The sequence below is a fragment of the Melozone crissalis genome, unplaced genomic scaffold, assembly GCF_028551555.1.
Source record: "Melozone crissalis strain CALT ecotype California unplaced genomic scaffold, PUWL_Pcris_2 ptg000034l_1, whole genome shotgun sequence".
Lineage (NCBI taxonomy): Eukaryota > Metazoa > Chordata > Aves > Passeriformes > Passerellidae > Melozone > Melozone crissalis.
In genome coordinates this window covers 2,967,724-2,981,144 of record NW_026535812.1, presented here as the reverse complement: position 1 = coordinate 2,981,144, position 13,421 = coordinate 2,967,724, and positions in this window count along the sequence as shown.

The following is a 13,421-nucleotide window of genomic DNA, read 5'->3' as shown; positions in this document are numbered from 1 at the left end:
GTGTGTGTTGGTCTGCAATGGGAAGCACAAAGCTGTGGCTGGTGGGAGGCAGCAGCTGGGGGTCCAGCCCAGTGGGATGGATGCTGCAGTGGGGAGGCCCTTGCCAAGGAGATGGGAGAGCTGTGGGGATGTGGCTGCCCTGCTGGGGAGCTGCCCAGGCCTGCAGGCTCTGAGGGCCCTTCCCTCTGCCATCCCTGGGACACCCAGGGCAGCCTGTGTGGGGAAGGTGCCCAGCTCAGGTCTCTGAAGCAGACAGATAGCTCTGCTGCTCGGGTGCCTCGTGGGCACTGGATCTTTGTGCCCAGCCCTGCTTCTCCAGCTGTTTGATTTCTACAGAAAATGTGTCCAACGTGACCTAAGCCTGCATTTGCCTCCTGGCTGGCTCTGCGGGGCTGGCCTTTGGGGTTTTCCTTTCCTCACTACACCCAGAAATTAAGGGGTCCCTTAGTGCCCTCCCAGGCTTTCTCCCCCTGTTTCATCCTTCTGGTTGGAAAGTGTCAGAATATTTTTCCTGACCTTGACTGTTCCTCTTTCCACAGTTTGTCTCTGGTCAGTCAGGGAGGAAGTTCATGTTTCACTCCTTACAGTCATTTTGGCTGCATTTTGCATTTAACTCTTCACTGCATGGGTGCTTTTTCCATCCTGGCGTTCTGAGGGGAGCTGCACCTTACAGTGACTCTGTTTGCCAAAGCCTCTTCTCCCAGGCTGGCCTCTTCTTCCACAGCTCTGGGCTGAGGAAGCAACTCTGCAGCTCTTTGTGGGAAACCTGAACCTTTCAGACATGCCTCTGGAAGGCTGAAATGCTGATACTGAGAACGTGATTGATGCATTCCAATAAATCCAGATAGCAGTGAGTCAGCAACTGAGACTTGTCCGCTACAAAAAAAACCAAAAACAACTTGTTTTGTGAAACTGTGTTTTCCAAATTTCCCTCAGGGTTCAGATTTTCATTTTCTGAGGTTGCATTTGTTGCCCCTTGCTCTTAAGAGAACTTAAAACAAATCAGTTCTACTTCCTAATCTTGCTCACACTCTGGCAGAAGGCTGCTTTATTTGATTGGACAGTGGCACATATACAAGCTTGGCAATAAAACCTGCTTTAGGAAGACTGGCAGAGATGCAGCTGAAACCCTAAAATATGGGCCACTGTGATAATGGCTGGCATCTAATATAATTTACTTTCTAATACTTGCATATTGCAGCAATATGCAGTTTAGCTCTGCCAGACAGTGCACAGAAAGTCAAAGTTGGTCTAGCTCTAGGAGCATCCACCTCCAAGCTCTGTTTTGTTGGATTTTTTGGGGTTTTTTTTGTCTTTTTTTTTTTAAGAAGAAAGAAGTGCTATAAAATTATTAACTTAGCAGTTGAGGGGAGCTACCTCAGTGTCACTTATAAAACTTAAATGGATGTTTTATTATTTCTTTTTCTATTTATTTATTATTATATTTTTCTATTTATTTACTTATTTCATATATTATTCATTTATATTATTTATTTATTTTTATTTATTACAAGTTGCATTTACAGTCCAGTCCCGTCCCGTGCTGTGCAGCCCTTTGGGATCTCTGCAGCCTTGGGACAAGGAGTGTCCAGGCCCTGATGGAGAATGAAGGACCTGGCTCTGCACCAGCACCATGGAGAGCCCGTTTTGGTGGGTGCATCCTGCTCATGTGTCCCACCAGGATCTGACCAGCTCTCTGTGTGTTATGATGCCAAGCTAAGGAAAGCCTCTTCTCTCTCCTCTTCATGCTCATCCATGGGCCTTAGGATGTGCAGGTTGTTCCCAAAGCATTTTGCTGCTCTTCTTCTGAATCCCACCTGAAATGTTACAAGAACAAGTACTGTGGGTGCTGTCACAGCTTCCCAGAGAGAAAAAGGCATGTTTGGACAGCTCTGTGATAGACAAAAATAGCTTTCCAGGTCACAGGTAAATGTCTGCTTCTTGCTCTTTTGGCAAGGACAGTTCCTGATGTCCCACTGAAATCATTGAGGTGCTGCAGCTCCATTCAGGGAGTGTTTTCTGGGTTAAATGAACAAAAAGCAGAGTGTGAGGGAACAGAGCCTCTAGCACATATGGGTTGAGCTTTAGTGAATATTTCCAGCTAAAAAAAAGTAATAGTATAAAAAGGGGTGGAAGCAGCTAAACTTCCGGATGTTAAGCTGAAGCATTTGTTTTGACATTTTAGTAATTAAATTATTATTTCTTGTTTCAAAACAGATTTTATCCAAAAATACTGAATTAAAATGGTGAAGTAGCATGTGAATAAATGAAACCCTGTTCATTTTGTGTTAAAAGAAACATTTAAGTTGACCAAAATGTCTACAAAACAGTGCCCAGCCTTACTTGCCAGCAGGGCCCTATGAGACTGGGAAGAGAACTGGAGCTTGAAGCAACGTTTGGCCAATCCAGCTTGTCATATTTAATTTAGGAGTCTTTGTTTCTGGAGAGTAAGGATATCTCCTAGAGGATGTCTGTGCTCAGTTGAGGAGTTCCTGCATATCTACAGGCTGGGGCACCTCTGGTGCTGGCAGCTCACTTCAGAGCAGGGGCTGGAGCTGCTGCTGCAGGAAGAGCACAGGGGCTGCTCATCAATTAATTCCTTGTCTCTTATTAAAGTCTTTGAAGAAGTGGGTGGGCTGAAGAATCAAGAATCAACTGTCTCCTCAAGTTTGCTGAGAAAATTTGCTCTGGGAATATTATTATTCATGCTGGATATGGAAGGTGTTTGTGCCAGCTCTAATTAACTGTTCTCACTAGCACAAAGATGTTCTCCAATGAAAGCCAGTGTGTTACTCTACTGATTTGGATTAATTAATGTGAAAAGGCCAAGTATGTAATTTAGTACTTGAACTTTCAGATCTGTATTTGAATTGAAGTCACATTATGCAATGATTGAATATTCTCCTGGTCTGACTGGGAAAGAGGTTTCCAAAAAGAAGGCAACTTTATGTCGAAGAAAACCTCCGAAATTAAAATTTGTTTCCTTTTCAAGAGGTTTTTCTGGAATGTCACTTTGTTCCTCCAGTTGTTATTCATGGAGTAACTTGTTCTCTCTGAAGGAAGAAGAAAGGCTTTGTGTCAGGCCCCATCTCATTTCTGCCCCTTTTCAGATGGTCATTATGTGCTTGCCACTGCCAGAGTGACAGACAATCCCCTACATGTCATTCTCCCTTCTCTGAAAATTGTAAAAGAGAAGCATCTGTAAGCTGACTTGCTCTGGTACCGTGATACCCAGAGCTGCCACCTGAAAATGTCCCAGTGTCAGCAGTGTCATCAGAGCAATACCTTCTGCAGAGGTTTTGGGAGCTGCAGCTGCCCCTGGCCCTTGGGTACCTTCTCTTGCAGTGTGCCTGGGTCTGGTGGCACCAAGGAGGCCTGGGAAGCACCTGTGGGCAAGTGGGCAGTGGCACTTCGTGCTTTGCAATGCACAAAGAAATTTGGCAAGCTGGATTTGAGAAATGAAGGATTTACAGCTCAGTGGTTTTGAATGTACAGGAGCCTCTGTGGCAATTAAACCAGCTGCACCATGTTAGTGGCCTCTGGGGGGTGTGTAGGAAAATACAGGCCAATGCAGTTACCCTTTGGAGAAAGGCTTGAATCTGACACAGCTGGGGGTTTAGGTTTTAAGGACTGCAAGTAGTAATGCGAGGCAGCATTTTATGACTTCGCTGAGTTCAGCTTGGTCTCCAAATTATGCTGATCATTTTGTAGGTCAAATATTTGAGAGCAGCCTAACAAACTGCTGCATTGTTGTTATACAAGCTAAGAATAAACACAGGAGGTCACTGCATAAACATCCGGGAAAAAAATAAAAGCCGAGGATGGAATAAACCATGTACAGACACCCACATCTACAGGCTGGTTTTGCACGGCCATCTGCAGCCCCAGCTCCTGGGGTGGGGAGCAGGGGAGGCTGTGTGGGCTGGCAGCCCCACGTTCCAGGTTGTGCTGCTGATTGCTTTTGGGTTTGTAATGACTTCAGCAAGACCTGGTGCGAGACAGAGCTGTCAGACTGTTATGAGTAGAACAGCTGCCCATGTTTTTAAAAGGTTGCAGAGTCACAGGTTGGGCCAGTTGCTGCCAGGGTGGAGTTCTAACTGTTGATGGTTAAGAATTGCCCCTTTTGTCCAGTGACACCCTGCTGCTTCCTAGAAGATGGCACCCAGACGGTTAAGAGGAGGAGACCTCAGAGTTGGCATGCAAATGACATCAGATCCAGCATGCAATGGGAGGGACCCCTCACCAAACCTAGCCAAAAAAACCCTAAAAACAACGAGCCAACACAAAATTGACGAATCAAAGCAATGTCTAGACATGAGGAGCAGTATCCAGTATCCACCAAGACCCTTTTTACCCCTCACTCTAACCTTAAAAAAGATGTTGGCTAGATAGAGGACCTTGAATGTTAAACAAAAAGTCAAAGTAATTTTCCAGTGCTCTCATGAGGATGGAAGCCCCAGTTCTGCCCATAGACCAGTAGACAAAGCTGCACTTTTCCTCCTCCTTCAGGTCACTCTGGACCCGTTGGTTCTTCCCACCCAAGCTGATCACTTTTAATAGAGGCATTAAAAAGGAGAAAGGCCTCCTGCCAATGTTTATTTCAAGACCAGCTGTGGGGACAGGGAGCAGGAGGGGAGGGCTCAGTGTGTGGGCTGGATGCTAACTCCAAATTTCTGAAAGCACTCCCCATCCCTGGCCTTCTCCAGTGCCCCTGAGGAGTCCCTGCATTACAAGGAGCTTTACACATATCCCAGATGGCCCTTTGGCTGTGGCACAGTCTGCACACACTTGCCATGGGGCACACACCCAGAAGGGCTGCAGCACCCCCTGCCTCTGAGGCTGCTCACTGAGGCACGAGAGGCTAACACAACATCCTCCTTAAAAACCAGCTGCACGCCCGGTTATTGAGCAATGCTGGAAAGATCCCGTGACACCACGTGTGACACCACGTGCAGCCCCTGCGGTGTGAACGTGGCAGACAATGCACGGCAGGCCGTGAATGGGGCTGGGAACAGCAAACAGGTGATTTCCCACCCCACTGCTGGCAGGAACTGTTTACACGTGCTGTGTTTCCCTTTGTGGGCAGGGTGGTTGTGAAACTGTGCCTCAGGTCAGGGTCTGGGTCAGGGGAAATGAGGTTAGCCACAGGCTAGGGAGCTGCTAGGATGGCCAGGGGAATGGAGGCTGTTTGGATGGCCAGGGTGCTTGGATGGCCAGGGGAATGGGGACTGTTTGGATGGCCAGGAGAATGGGAGCTGTTTGGATGTCCAGGCTGTTTGGATGGCCAGGGGAATGGGAGCTGCTTGGATGGCCAGGAGACTGGGAGCTGTTTGGATTACCAGGGGAATAGGAGCTGTTTGGATGGCCAGGGGAGTGGGAGCTGTTTGGATCTCCAGGGGAATGGCAGCCATTCTGGAGCACATTTGCCTTTGTCATGCGGGATGGTGATTGTTGAGAATGAACACTGAGCTCCATCCCAAGCCCCAGGCCTTGGCTGTCTCTGTGCTCCCTCCCTGGCCTGCCAGCCACAGACGCTGCCCTAAGTAGGTCCTTATCAAGCTTTTAGTTGTATTTTGGGGACAGCTGCCTGTTTGAAGGGTCACAGCTGTCAGTCTTGCCTCGGCTTCAGCCCAGGACTTGGGAAGGAAATGAGGGCCATTTAAGCATATTTTGTTGGCTGCCCTATTTTGGTTTCAGTTCCCCATTCAGTTGAAGACATCCAGATCCCCAGCACTGCAAGGAGGGGCTCCTGTCTTGGCAGCAGCAGGCTGGGAAAAAGAAATGCCTGATCAAAGTGCTTTGAGAAGCATTTTGCTGTCTTTGGAAAGGAGGTGCTTAGAACTGACACTCATCCCCCTCTCCAAGACAAATGAGTGCTGCAGAAGTACAGACAGTTGCCCCTCAGAAGCATGAAGCAGGTTTGCATTAATCCTTTTGGACCTTTTCTTTCTGTGCTTTATAACAGCTTTAAAAAAAGTTTAAGATGTCATGGATAGAAATGCTCGCTCTTTTTCCCTGACCCAGTATTTTAGTGTTAGCCCGTGAAATGCATGAGCCAGCAATAAGCAAACTCAAACCCAGTTGCCTTTATAACAGCAGCCACCAAATATCAAATGGCTGGCTGAAATGTTAAGTGGGAAGAGGAAAGCATGTCAATTCTCTAAAAAGGTTTGCAAAGGAAATGCACTTTGCTTCTATTCAGTACTTTTGATGAAGTTGCTTAAGTGCCCTAAAAGGTAAATATTTGATATTAATCTCCTTGACAATTTGAGTTCATCTGCTGTAGCTGTTCCTGAAGCGCCGCCTCTGCCAGAGCAGTGTGTTGTGTTCGTCCATACAGGGAGCTGGTGGGGCTTTACATTTTCAGTTTGCCTCTTTCCCTGTATTTTTCATTAACAGCCACTGTTCTTACACTCTGCTGGAAGGGCAGCACCATGCAGGGCTGTGTGCAGGAGCTGTAAAACTGATTAAGGCCTTCTAATATTTGTGTGTCTCAGCCCGTTCAGCTGTGGGCTGGGTAATCCTAGCCCCACGCAGCTGTGGGGTATCCTGGCACTGCTTACATCCCCCTGCCTGGCCAAAAAGAGTGGTTTTCCAGGTGAGGAGAGGGTTCTGTGTCTGCTTGATGCCTTGGGGTGGTTACCTAGAACAGAGGCTAGACGAGATTCAGAGAATAAAGTGGGGATTTATTGAACGCCTTCAATAGATACCCTTGGCAGTGCAAAAGCCTCCCAGAGGCTACACCCAAGCTGGACAATGGGCACCAGTTTTTCAGACAATTATGTTTGGTCCATTTACATATCAGAGGTCAATCCTCCAATTACAGCTTCAGATAATGAAATCATTATCCCCAGTTTGCTCCTCCAATTCACTTTTGTTTGTACTTTTCAGGGCCTGAGACTGTAGGGTGTCCTTGGGTTCCAGGCCCAGAGGGATTGTTTTGTCTGACCAAAATGTGAAGAGAGTAGTTAACACTTTATATGAAGTTCAGAGTTATGCACTAATGCAGCACAAGATTTGAAAACTATAAAGGCTAAAATGTTAAGGAATCATGCTGCCTGCTCCTGAGGCCATGGTGAATGCCACCATGGTGGCTCCAGGCCTCCTGAGCCAGCAGGGCCCAGGCCTGCCCAGCCTCTGTGCCAGAGAGGCTGCTGCTGGAATTACCATGGTGTTATCTCATCAAGGAACCCCCTCATGGCAGGTTTTGTGGCCCTGTTGGAATTATCACGTTGTTATCTCATCAAGGCACCCCCTCATGGCGGGTTTTGTGGCCCTGCTGGAATTGCCATGGTGTAATCTCATCAAGCGACCCCCTGATGGCAGGTTTTGTGGCCCTGCTGGAATTATCATGGTATTATCTCATCAAGGGACCCCCTCATGGTGGGTTTTGTGGCCCTGCTGCTGCCACTCTCCCCAGCTGGGCCATGGGGGTTCTGGGTGGTGGCTGAGGGTGACCTGCATGTCTTCCCTCCCTCACATGGAGACTTGACCTCACTTGTGGCCATGTCCTGGCAGTCACCCAAACACACAGGCAATGTCAAAAGTTTAAATTAATATTTTAATGTCCAAACCCGTGGTTTTCCCTCACAGAGATGAGGCACCAGAGGCTGCAATTTGTCTCCAGAGCTGTGAGTGTTTCTGTGCAAAATCCTCCCTGGGCACAGGGGGTGTTTAAAAGTAACACTGCTTTTCTGACCAAAACTGTTCCTGAATTTGGCAAATGGCTTTGAGGAGAAAGAAGTTAAATATCCTTTGCTGTCCATGTTTAAAAGAGACTCTGGTGCTGCTGCACTGAGGCCCAGTCTGCCAGCAGCTGGGAGTGCCCTCAGGTCCCACGGGCCCCTGGATCATTGCAAAACAAGACCCTGGGACACCTTGTGGAGGCAGAGTCCTGCATGTGATGGTGCATTTAGGAAAGTATTTGAGGGTGGTTTGTTTTGTTTGGTTGGTTTTGGTTTTGTTTTTTTTTTTTTAATGTTCTTTTTGTTTGTTTTTCAAACCAAACAAACAGATGTTTGTGATGACCCACCCTTAAGGGGAAGGTGCACCTTTAGGGTGGGTTGTCAGAGCATGGTGACAGGAGCAGGAGAAAGGGCTGAGGCTGCAGATTGCACTCAGAGATGTGTGGCACCATGAAGGGTGGTCTTGTAATTGCTCTGTCATTTCAAAAATGTGCTAAAAGTGACTGGTATGGTTAGAGTCAAATGCTGGGCAATAGTGAGCTCTTTATGTGTTGGATGTGATGTGCTCTTGGTGTGGCGTGGTGTCAGTGGAGCAAGAAAACAACAACAAACTAAACCAAAATGCAAGCAAACACACAAAAAGTTGTCTTCTGTCACCAAGGCTTAGCATGGAAAAATTTGCAAAGCAATACATGAATTATTGTGATTTATTCTAAGAACTATCACTGTATATACATTTTCCTGGCACTTTCCCTCTGTGACAGTTGAGGACAGGAGTTTTCCCCAGGGATGTAGCAGTGCTGCAGGTGTCAGCCCTTGCTGTCCCACTGTTGCCAGCTCTCTGTGCCTGGGGGCTTCCTCAGCCCTCCCTTGTCTCCCACCACCCCTTTCCTGGCACTCACTCACTCACCTTGGGCCCAGGGTGCTGCTGCCAAGATCTTCCAAAGGAGCCCGTTTCACAGCCAGAGCCTGCCAAGGAGAGCTGCTGGCATTGCCACCCTTCTCCTTTTAATGGCATTTTTCTTTCCTCCTTTTTGTTTTCCTTATTCTTTCTTCCTCCTTCAGAAGTTGGGTAGCAGATGTTGAAATGTGTTCCCATCTGAGGGTGTGAATAGGCTCTAGGTGAGAAAAACAAAAAGCAAATTGGACACTTGCTTTTGGTTGCATCTATGAACTCCCACCCAGGGATGCAAAAGGAAATACAAAACCACTCTGAAATCTTTTTAATAGTCTAAGGAGCAGCTGATACCTCCTAAAAATCTTCAGACCATAAGGATTCTGTTGCTTTGTCTGATTTTTCTTTACTTGTCCTTCATTGTTCTTCCTAGTGAATGCTATTTGCATGAAAATGGGACCTTTTGTTTCTGATCCATCCCTGCTACTTATTCCTCATTTGGACACTGACCATTGGAGCCCGAGTCTGCCCAGAGAGTGCAATTAACTCAGATTCTCTAGACTGTAATCCTCTGGGACACTGGGCTCACTTCCACAGCCTCTGGCTGTGCTAGAAAGTGTTTTTCACTTCAGGTGGATTAAGTATGCAGCAGAGGCTGAGTGAACGTGGCTGTAATGGAGAGTGGGGTGCAGCAATACCACAAGTGTACGTTCCATCAGTGGAAGTTATGCCCTTCTGACAGGAATTTCCCCAGAGCCCTTCAAGGGCCAAATGTAGCTGTTACAGAAATGAAATTTTCATGTGTTGTTTCCAGGTGTGTTTGAAACCCCACTCTTTCCCTGGGGGTTGAGAATCCTGGAGCTGCAGGCCCTGATCTGCTGTCCCTTTGTTCCACTGGGCCACCTGCAATCCATGGCTGCCTTGTCACTTGCAATTGGTTTGTGCTGCTGCTTTATCTTCTTTGATTGGAGAAACTTGCCTGGTGGTTCTTTGTGCTGTCTTCATTAGCCCTCAAAACATCACCAGACTTCCAGCTGTCCTTGAGCTGGAAAGAAAAGTTCTTCCTTCTTCTTGGCTCCCTGACAGAAAGACATTCAAGCTTTGCTGTTTTGACATTCTGTATACAACCAAGAAAATAGTATTTTGTATCCTGAGCAATTTTGCCAAAACTTTGATAAGAGAGATTGTTCCCTATGTGGTTCTCTTTGCATCTGTGTTGTATGGACGTGAGGTGGGAGCTGGATTGTAAACCTGTAATGTGACTAGGGAGAATGGTAGGAATAAAATTCTTGGGTACATGCAGGAGAGTTCTAGAAAAACAAATGCTTCATCTAATGCAAACAGAATAGTTTTCAGTACAGGAGTCTGGCTGCTGTGGTGTTCAAGTTAAACAATCTGACAGCCTGAGAGTTAGAATGGGTGTATTTACCCACAGGATTGGATTTTTGATTGGCAAAAAGTGGGAGAGAGATTTGGGACATCTTCTAAAGACGTTTTGTGACAGGTGTATGTGGGCACCCCAAGGCAAATGACACAGGCTAATTTGAGAGAGCAACAACCCATAATAGTGTAGAGCATAAAAAAATATCTGGATGGTGTGATTATGTGCAGAAATGAAAGCTGGGATAAGAGGCACTGGTACTGCTTGGCTTGTGCCCTGTTGCTCCAAACCAAGGTAACATATTATTCCAGCCTCAGTATTTTGTGTTTCAAAGGAGAGGGGCATTAAAGGTCTCACTGTTGCTGTTGAGTGTGTTGGGCTTTTTCTTACTCATGGAGTGGGTTACAAATACAAATATGGCCATGGCATTGCTTTACCTCCTCCCTTTCCTGATAGCCTACATGTGGTTTTTCTGAGCAATCATGAGGCCATGTGTGTCAGGCTGTGGGTTTGTTAGGGGTAATCTGGCTTCTTTTGTGTGTTTTTTGCCGTGAGAGATGGGCAGAAGTGAGATGGAGCAGGAATACCCCATCCCTGCTGGATTGCACACTGGGGGCTGGGTGGGATACCACAGGGCAGCTCAAAAGGGAACAAACACCCCTCGTGACACAATCCCACCCCAAGGTCTCTGTGCAGTCACAGGCAGGAGCAGCAGCCAGAGCTGAGCTCAGAGCAAAACAGAGCGTTTTATACCTCAGTCACTGCTCAAACAAAAAGGACTAAATAGCATGTTTATTATGAATACCAAGTTATTTTGCTCTGCATGAGGGAAACAAACCCACATGCAGGGCTTTTACTGCTATGCCAAGCTGCGTCTGGCAAAAGTCACAGTCCTTTTTTTCTGCCTCCTTTCAGCTGCAACTTTTTCAAACCACACCACTTCCTATCAGTATGAATGAAGTCAGTTAGGTCTCTGCTGTCTGCAACTTCTTGTGTTTTCTTTCCTAAGCTCTTCTTTAAACTGATAAAATCTGTGTCAGACAGTGTCCTTCACTCTCAATAGTGATGGCAGGCCAAGTAGGCCCAGGTTAAATGCTGGGCTCTGGGAGGTGGCTTTACTTGGAGTCACAAAGTTAATACTTAGCCAGGAACAGCTGGGATTCTTGTGGTGTACTCCAAAGTGTAATCTAAACTGGCTTTCCTGGGTTTGTAATGCTTAGTTTTGGATTAACAATTGCCCACCAGTGTTTATAGCTCTAAACTACTGATGCTTGCTCTCAAACATAGTCCCAGTGTAATGCCCTTTTTGTCTTGGAATAGAGAGAAGGATTAATAGGAATCTGTAGCATACAGCAGATGTGAGGTTTTACATCGTTTGATGTCTGCACATGGCACTGATTCAGCTCTTCTTCCAGGGACACATTTCTGATTCCTCGTAGATTTTTCATTTTAACACTGTCCCACAGCAACATTAGAAAACGTGATAAATGCCATTCTTACAAAGTGACAGTGCATAAAATCAGAATAATAAGAATAAACAAAATGAAGGAGGCTGTAGGCATCCTTTGCGTTTCCCAGCAGCTAAAGACACTGATTCATTAGTTTGTTGCTATGGTAGACCTTTCTCAGTAGCAAGAAACCCAATGGAGGGAGAAATCTCAGCTCTGCTAAAGGGTTCAGTGCCTCCAAAAGCTGAAGGCAGAGCCTTGTGAAAGAGAAGGAAGGATGAGGACAGGGATGAATAAGGCAAGCTGGAGCCCCTGATTGAATCATGGCATTGCACTGGCCAGCTGCAGATTGAGGAGTAAACTGCTCCTCATGTGTGGGATCAGTGTCCACCCCAAAACTGGAGATGTGGAGTGTCCCTGGCACTCCAAGGTCACCTGTGGGAATTCTCCACCGCTTTGTGGTCCCACTTAGGACATTTTACTTCTTTGTGAGGCTTCCACCAGTAAATGCAGCAGATGGAAAGAGCATGCAAACAGCTTTGCTCTGTGGGGAAATAGCTGTGAAGGGAGCTGGGGTGTGATTTCTGCCTCTGCCTATCTGCAGCACTTCACTTTCACAGCAAAATTAACTATTTCACTTCTCAGAGGGCTTCTGCCTAGCACTACAAATTCATCTTCAGATCATGTTGCTGTCCCTCTGCAGAGAGAACAAAGGGCAAGCAGCAGTAAAAATGCTAAAACATTTTTAGAGAAGTGAAGCATAAGAAAATCTCTATAAAATTCTTTTTTTTCCTGTTGAGAATTAATTTTCTGAAGCTTTTTCTCATTACTGCTGATCACAGATATGATATTGTTCATGGTAAATACTTTTCTCCATTCATTGTATGTGGACATCTTTGAAAAAATATATAAAGTGAGTTCTTTTTTTACTTTTTCATTTTTTATTTCCAAAATAGTGAAAACTGTAGAATTTTCTGCATGCCTGGTACCTTTGTTGATTCTTTCCATTTGGGAGATGAATACTTTCTTTGGGATTTCCATGATTATTTGTAAATATCATTGGTGATGTTTTTCTTTTAAACCTTTTATTCTTTCCCAAGCCAAACAGATACTTGCTGAGCCTGACATATAAGATAATAGTTGTACTAGAAGACAAGAAATGTGGAAAGCAAAGGACAGATGTGCAGAGTTAATCTAAATCTGAGCCTCACTGCTTTCCCAGGCGAGTGAAGCTGCAGGGAATAGAGCACTTGCTGCTGAAGCACATGCCCAGTCTCTCAGTGAAACCTGCAAAGAAGTGAGGTTTTTGAGAAAATTGCTTATGTGAACAGGATACAGGCTTGAACTTCCACAACACTTGGCAAGAAATCTGGCAGCCTCAGGGCGCATTTTTGAAAGGCCTCTCAATTGAAATGCCTTGCTTGGCCCAAAGGGTGAAGTTCCCCAGCAGTGCAGCTTCATCAGCTCCCATGGCCTGCTGTGCTTTCAGTGCTGATTCAAATCCTTTGCCTTTCACTATCCAAATGCAAAGCCAAGTGCAAGTAGAAAACATGCTCTATAGCAGCTCTCTAGCCACTGCCTTTTTTTAGAAAACATGCTCTATAGCAGCTCTCTAGCCACTGCCTTTTTTTAGAATAAAGTGATGATTTTAAGGTAAGAATCTGGTATGTGTTAGGAATGAGTCCTTGGTTCTTGGGGGCAAATGGTTTCCAAACAAAATTCTTTCTTTTTTTTTTTTAATATGAATTTCAGGTTTTCAGATTTTTTTCTCCTTTTATTTCTCAGCACTCTACATCTTTTAATATTCTCTTGGTGATACCCCATGTCATGGTTTAGATAGAAATGCCTGCCAATGAGCAAGTTGCTGCAGTCACCCACCTGAGCAAAGAACAGTTCAGACAACACCACATTTGACCTGGAGAGTCAATATTCAGAGGCCAAGAAACAGTAAGATCCAGCAGGGAACTTTTTAGTAGAAAGTGTTGCCTTTTCAAAATTCTAATTTCTCCCAG